Here is a 7458-nt window from a genome sequence, read left to right as displayed (position 1 = left end):
CAAGACAAACGTATTATCTAAAATACTGTTAGCAATCAACATCTACAAATCAGTACATTGATTTGGGATGAAAGGCAGAAATGCATAATTTGATTTGCTTAGCAAAACGTACCATCAAATATTTCAGCAATGGCTGTGTATAAAAAGAAAGGAAAGGTAAAGCATCCCAATATTAGAAGATATTATCAGGCTGTTAAATTAACCTCATCAAATGAACAATTTAATGAGGAAGGTCATTAACAGGAAATGTTAACACTTAAATTAGTGGACCATATTTGGTTCCAGCAAAGATCTATGGACATTGAGAAAGCTAAACCAGTTGTCAGCCTCAGTCAGGGCCAGGGCCAGATTTAGAGGGCCTTGGGTGTGGTGTTGACCCTCACACCACCCCCAACCAGGGAAAGGCCCAGCCTTGCTTATGGCATAGCTGTCAAGTTCTCCCTTTTTAAAAGGGAAATTCCCTTATGCTGAGTAGGCTTCCTCATGAGAAAAGGGAAAACTTGACAGCTATGGTTTATGGTGATTGCAGCTGACCCATGTGAGATCTTGGCAGGAGTAGCATCCATTGTGAGGAGTAACAAGTAACCAAAGAGTTAACTGTGTTCTGTATAGCACCTGACCACTGAGGAATATCATGTTACAGAATGTACCAGAAGTGTTTCTGTATGTTTCAGTTGGTTTCGTTTCTGCCTGGGAGACGGTCGCAAGATGTCTGCGCTCTCACCAGGTTGTTTGTTATTTTCTATCTATCTAGAATAAACTTAAGTAGTTATTAGAACACTTTGGACTCTGTGTGTTCTTAAGAGGCTTTTTATCCAACGGCTATACAAGCTTTCGCTGTGTGAGAAGAAGAAGAACTCTGCTGTGTGTGTTTTACTGCCAGCCCGGTTCTACGGAAGCAGAGAAGCGGAGAGGAAGCGCGCCGGGCGATAATCAGTGGCTCCTAATTGAGTCATAAACAACTCAAAGGAGTCCTATACCCGTCACATCCATTGCTGTCTGCTGGGCATACTTCAGCAGTGGGCAGGTTGCCTTGATTGTGAATAGGAGCTAAGAGCTACCCAGACTATCAATTTATGAAAGCATCGTATTTAATAGATTTATGAGCTGGAGGCATTACATTTCGGGTGACTTAAAATGGCAGGCAGTCCCTGCAGATGGAAGCGGAGTTTGACTCCCATTGAAAATTGGCAGTACCACCTACTGCTGAAAGGCATCCATGGACCGAGTGGGGAAGCTGGTCAAGCTGGGAAAGGGCTTTTCGAAGCTCCTGGGCTCTTAGTCAATGACTGACCTGGCCAATCACTGCATCTGGGCCTGGTAACCAAAGTTGACAAGGCCTCCTATGACATCAGAACAGTCAAGCCTATATGGCAACCAGAGAAACTGTGATGCTGTTGCTTACACCCTATCCAGGGCCGGCTCTAGGCAGAGTCCCGGTGGCACGGGGTGCCAGGGTGCCGGACCGGCAGACGGGGCGCTGCGTGGCAAAGCCGTGTGGAAGCCATGCTGCGCGCCGGGGCGCCAGAGCGATCTCTGCGCCTCAGCGCCAGGGCGCCCGACCTGCTCGAGACTGCCCTGACCCTATCCCACAGATCAGGCAATCGATGTCAAACAGTATTTACATCATGTGAATATGCTAGTCTTGCTTGACCAAGCAACTATTTCCAATGTTATTTTTCTAACTCTGTGAAATATTAGGCCTGTTCAGAAATAAACCCTCACCAACATATGCCTTGGGCAACCACCACATCAGCAAATCTGACGACAATGTGAAAAAGGAGCCTGTGTACACATGGAGGTCACCTTCGCATGAGTTGGAACATCTGTACTCCTTTTCACACAAACATTGAATGCAGGACACAGAGACAAATGTAGCCAGTGAGTGTGTCAGTGTTGGAGGGATATGTCTCGTAGGCACAGCAAGCATTGTCTGTTATCTCCTCAACACATTAGGACATTAATAGTGGAACTATCAAAACGATATTACACTATTTTATAACACCACTCATTATTATAACATCTCATTTAGAGGAGGGAAGAGTTTGTGTCTAAGTGTGTATCTGTGTCTGTGTGTCTGTTCGTGTTGTTTGTCCACAGACCCTCTTTGAATGGGCCATTTTCTGATGTGGTATAAACAACTGTGAACTTGACTTGGACGCTTATATAGAAAGCCAATGTGATAGGATTCTTCTGAACTAGAAGTTAATAGCATTCTTTGCCAACTGAACAATTTTCAGCTTCATTCTTGGCAGAAGTCGCACCACAGACAAATGGACCAGACATTTTTGTAGAAGCTGTGGATGCTGAGTGCTTCTCTGAGAAGAAACACAATGGGAATTTTCACATGGGAATTGAGCCAGATGGCTTTCCCTGGACCTTCATTTCCAAATAATTCCACTTCTACTGCCTAAGTGGGTAAAGGAGATGGAAAAATAAAAACCATCAGTGTGAAAAAGAAAACATCTCACAGTAACCAGCGCTTGAGAAAAAGTTCACGTCGTAATTTTTCAGGAGGTGAACTGTAGGCATGTGTCCACATTTTGACTTCCAGCTCTGTGAACCTATATTCCAGATTCCTGGAGCCTTATTTATTTAGCATTGTGTTACTTAGTTTTGCATAGCAACTCCTATGAGCAAAACCCACCTTTGCTGTTGTGATGTAAATATGGGGGTGGGGACTCATCGTATGACCAAATCAACAGGTAGGAGGGTGAACAAAACCCTCTCCATATGCATCAAGTTTTCCCTGGTGTGTTTACTTCCAATCCTCCATTCTTCTGCCTCTCACCACAAAAAACAACACCATTGGATTTACTGCTGGATTCACAGTCCAGCTGGCTGGTTGGCTGGGGGAGAGTAAGTGAAAAATGAGGGGGAGGAGGAAGGATCACAGAATAGAAGGATCTGTGGTCTCAAATGCAACCCCAGCTCCCATATTTGACTTATTAGATAAACATGGAGATGGGGGAGTTGTGTTTGTGCCATGAGACCTAATCCAGTTCTAAGCCTGTGGACCATAAACTTGTTCATCATGTAAAGCATCAGGAGAGAACTTCTCTGCCTGATTTCCTCAAACCTGGTCCAATATTCTAACCACAATACCACACTGTATCTCAGTTCAAATATGTTTCCATATATGCCATTTCTCTTGTTGTCCAACACTTTTCTTTTCCCTTGTTGTATAAGGCAGTGCTTTAGAAGAGGTAGCTATTCTTTGTAAATCTACAGATGTTGATTTACTTCAACTCCCATCAGTACCAGCCAAGCATGACTGATGGTCAAGGGTTATGTGAGTTAGAACAGAAAGATGGAAGGTACCACAAGGGTCTAATCCAACCCCCTGCTATGCAGGAATCTTTTGCCCAACATGGTGCTCAAACCCACAACCCTGAGATTAAGAGTCTCATGCTCTCCCGACTGAGAGTTGCAGCCCAACAACATCCCCGCTTTAAAAAATGGAAATAAGCAAGACGGGTTTAGCCTTTAAGTCATAGTTTGGTAGCAATGTTTTGCCATATGATGAAGAAGCACCTTTTTACCTGACCTTAGACATGTGTGAGATGTATCTTTAGGACCCGCTTCCTTCTTTCAATTGCAGGTTGTTCAGTCTGATTTTAATAGGATATTTTTCTATTGTTATAAACCACCCTGGGACCTTATGGAGAAGGGTGAATAAGAATTTTAATAATAATAATAATAATAATAATAATAATAATAATAATAATAATACTACAAAAATAATGAAGCGGGAGAATTCTTTATTCCAGACTAGTGAATTTTTGCTGACAAGCATGCACAGGAGTTCCGTTTCTGTGTCAGTAACAAAGCATAGTATCAAAGGTAAAGGGCTGAATTTCTGCCTTATCTTTGAAGGTCCATACTTTTCCTTATTACTTTATTACAGTTTTTTGCGGTTTGAAAGATAAAAAGTGACTGGTAGGGAGTTGTACCAGTTGCATGCAAGTTTTTTTTTTTTAACGAATCAATTGGTTGCTCTGAGCGTTACTGATATTATGCAAATGGCAACTGAATTGTGAGGACAGTTTTATCATTAAAAGACAAATTATTTGTGGCTTCTTGTTGCTCTCAGTGGATTGTTTTCATAAAAGATTTCTCCACCATGCTTCATTACACAGCATATTCAACAATTCCCCCGCACGCTGCTTATAGAATACTCGACATTTTCAAAGATTCTGTTTAGAGTGGAGGAAAATGCCCAAATATACTAGTGAAGGAAAAATGCAGGTGAATCCTATGTTGCTTCATGTTTTCTCTGAAGCAGGGACTGGGGAGGACTTTGATTCTGTTCACATTTGAAGGCAAACATACATAACATGTGCTTTCAGAAACAACGTGGGTAACATAGCCAGCCTTCAAGATTCACACTTCTTCGAATTTTGCAGTGCAATTCTCTTCACCAAAATGAAAGTCTCTGGCCCTTCTAGAAAGAAAGCTATGAAGCATAATGTGCTGTTTCTAATCAGTTTCTGTTAAATGAGCCGGCCTGGCTGTTCCCACCTGTTTTAACCAATTTGAACCAATGAGTGAAGTCAGAGCTGTGATTGATAAGTGAGTTGTTTCGATTCCAGGCAATAGGAATCCCTGAGTTCCTAACAGGGTTGGATTTATAATGGTGCAGAAGGAACACTTGCACCAAGGCCCATGCCAGCAGAGACCCCAAACTCTGAGCTTTCATTTTAAAAAGTAAGTCTCTGGGCCTTCTAGATACAAAGTTATGAAGCACTGTATCCAGGAAGCTTTCTAAACTGTAGTTTGTCAACCCAATGCAAGCAGAAGAATGAGTTTAATACCTTTTCTGGCTCTGCAGCACAGAGCATTTGTTGAAGTTGGACAGGCCACCTGCCAGTGGCAGCTCCCTCATCAGAAGTGTTGTATGGTGTCGTTTGGATTCCCCCTCATTTGTAGAGACACTCTGTTAATCCCATTGGTTCAGAATAAAAAGACCACACAGAGTATTGTAGCTGTGTGGCTTGGTAACTTTCTTCCCTAGGTAGTCTCCAGGTGAGAGGAGACCTGTAGAAGTGCTGTAATACCTTCTTCTTCTTCTTTGGCGATCATTCATAGCCAAGTAAGATTGTCTTCCATAAACATGGTTTTAACAGTGAGTCCGTAAGTGACTGTGGAGGCCAATTCTGGATCCACACGTCCTTCCACAGTGGGGACATTGGTTTCCGGGTGGGAGTTGATCACAGTGTGGATTTGCCAAGCGTGCCTTCCTCTTAGCATGTTTCTCCCTTGCGTCCTGAGTTTGAGTGCCTTCAAAGCCCATGACATCTTTGGTAAAGGCTGTTCTCCAACTGGAGCGCTCACAGGCCAGTGTTTCCCAGTTGTCAGTGTTTATACTACATTTTTTTAGATTTGCCTTGAGACAGTCTTTAAACCTCTTTTGTTGACCACCAGCATTACGCTTTCTATTTTTAAGTTTGGAATGGAGTAGTTGCTTTGGAAGACTATAATCAGGCATCCGCACAACATGACCATCCAATGAAGTTGATGTTGAAGAATCATTGCTTCAACACTGGTGATCTTTGCTTCTTCCAGTACACTGATATTAGTTCGCCTGTCTTCCCAAGTGATGTGTAAAAATTTTCGGAAACACTGTTGATGGAATCTTTTGAGGAGTTGGAGATGGCGTTTATAATTGGTCCATGTTTCACAAGCATATAGTAAGGCTGGCAGTACTATAGCTTTGTAAACAAGTATTTTGGTTTCCCTGCGAATGTCCCGGTCCTCAAACACTCTGCACTTCAATCGGGAGAAAGCCGCTATAATACCACACTGTATGAGTTAAAATATTCCCTTTTCAGTTTTCAAATGCTGTTAAATGTTAGCATCAAATGGCTTGGGTTGTTGGTCTTTAGAGTGAGTGACATACAGTTTTATCGTTGATTGTCAAAAAGATTGTGTTGCTTGCCTCAAACTTTACAGATACGGCAAGCTGTGCACCAAAATAAACCTTAAAAGATTTTTAAATAGAAAAATGATATCTAGAAAATGACGGATATACAAATGATACAGTAATCTTGTTAATTGGACATCTACTAAATCAATCAGTATTTATGAAATAGCTCCCATCCTTCTACTATTGCCACTGTTGTCTGGCAGTTGCTTCCTCATATTTCATTGCAATATATTTTCCCTCAAACATTTGCTGCCCACATACACGTGTTTCCTGTCTGCAGATTGTATCTATGCCAAATGAGCACTCTGGTGATTTACATTTGATGGTGATTTTTCCATTTTAACATTAGTCCAAGCAAAAATAGAAAGCATTATTTTGTCGCTTTTTCATTCGTAAAATGAGATGGTACCATCAGTATACAGGTGTTTTGCTGGGATCTTTTTTGACGCTTTATCAATGCCACTAATACATTAGTGATGCCCAGGCATGGTCAAGGCGCTCAGTTCTAATGTTACTGAGAGTACTTACTACCAACTTCCCGAACTGGCAGCCCAAAAGACTGGGAAGAGGGCAAAAAAAACTGATAGCCAGGCTGTAGCTTAATTTTCACAGAGGGGAAAAGAAAGCCAGTGAACAAAATGGCAGCCAGCCAGATGATTAGGGTGGTTGTCATCATTTTTTAAAAAGACGGCACTACAGGGCACAAATTTGCATAAGGTTTGCAAGTTGCATTGCTTTATATGTGTAGATGCACATTTATAAATAATTACTAAGATTTAAATAAAAACGCAATGCATATTTACTATAGTGCAGAAGACTGTGACCTGGTGAATTGTGTGGCCACTTAGTTTGCTGTCTAGGTGTAACTATTGATAGGTCATTTGAAGGCCCCTATGCTAACCTTCATGTCGTTCTTCTCTTGAAGATGGACTTGAACCAGTTGGACTTGAACCAGGAAACCTTTCAAATAGAGGACACCTTCAAATAGAGGACTATCTTCTGTAACACAGGACACATGGCCACAGTGCAGATGGCAGCTAACTCTGTGTCATTGAGAAGATTAGCGTCACAGTTTTTCCAAGGCATACATGCCATTCACAAATCCAAGTACATGAGCTGTGATAAGTAGAACTACATAAGAGTCTTATAGAATGCCCTGGAGGTCATGAACTGGCAGAGGTGGATTTAAGGTTCTGTTGCAGTGGGAGGTGTGGGAGCCATACCTGCCAAGTCTCCCGCTGAAAAAGGCAGGATCAGCAGTGGCGCGGCACCGAAAGTTGCATAGAAGCAACTTCCGGGGCCGCTCTGACCATGTGTGGGCACTGGAAATAGGGCAAAGTGGAACCGGAAGTCGCTTCTACACATGCCCGGCAGCCATCTTGGTGGTGGCTGCATGGCGGCGGCGGCCATCTTGGTGACGGTCGCCGCCATGTGGCCACCACCAAGATGGCCACCGGGCATGCGTAGAAGCGGCTTCCTGTGCCGCTCTGCCCTATTTCTGGTGCCCACACATGGGCAGAGCAGCACCCAAA

Source organism: Zootoca vivipara, chromosome 11, assembly GCF_963506605.1.
Source record: "Zootoca vivipara chromosome 11, rZooViv1.1, whole genome shotgun sequence".
NCBI classification, from domain to species: domain Eukaryota; kingdom Metazoa; phylum Chordata; class Lepidosauria; order Squamata; family Lacertidae; genus Zootoca; species Zootoca vivipara.
This window is presented reverse-complemented; position numbering follows the sequence as displayed.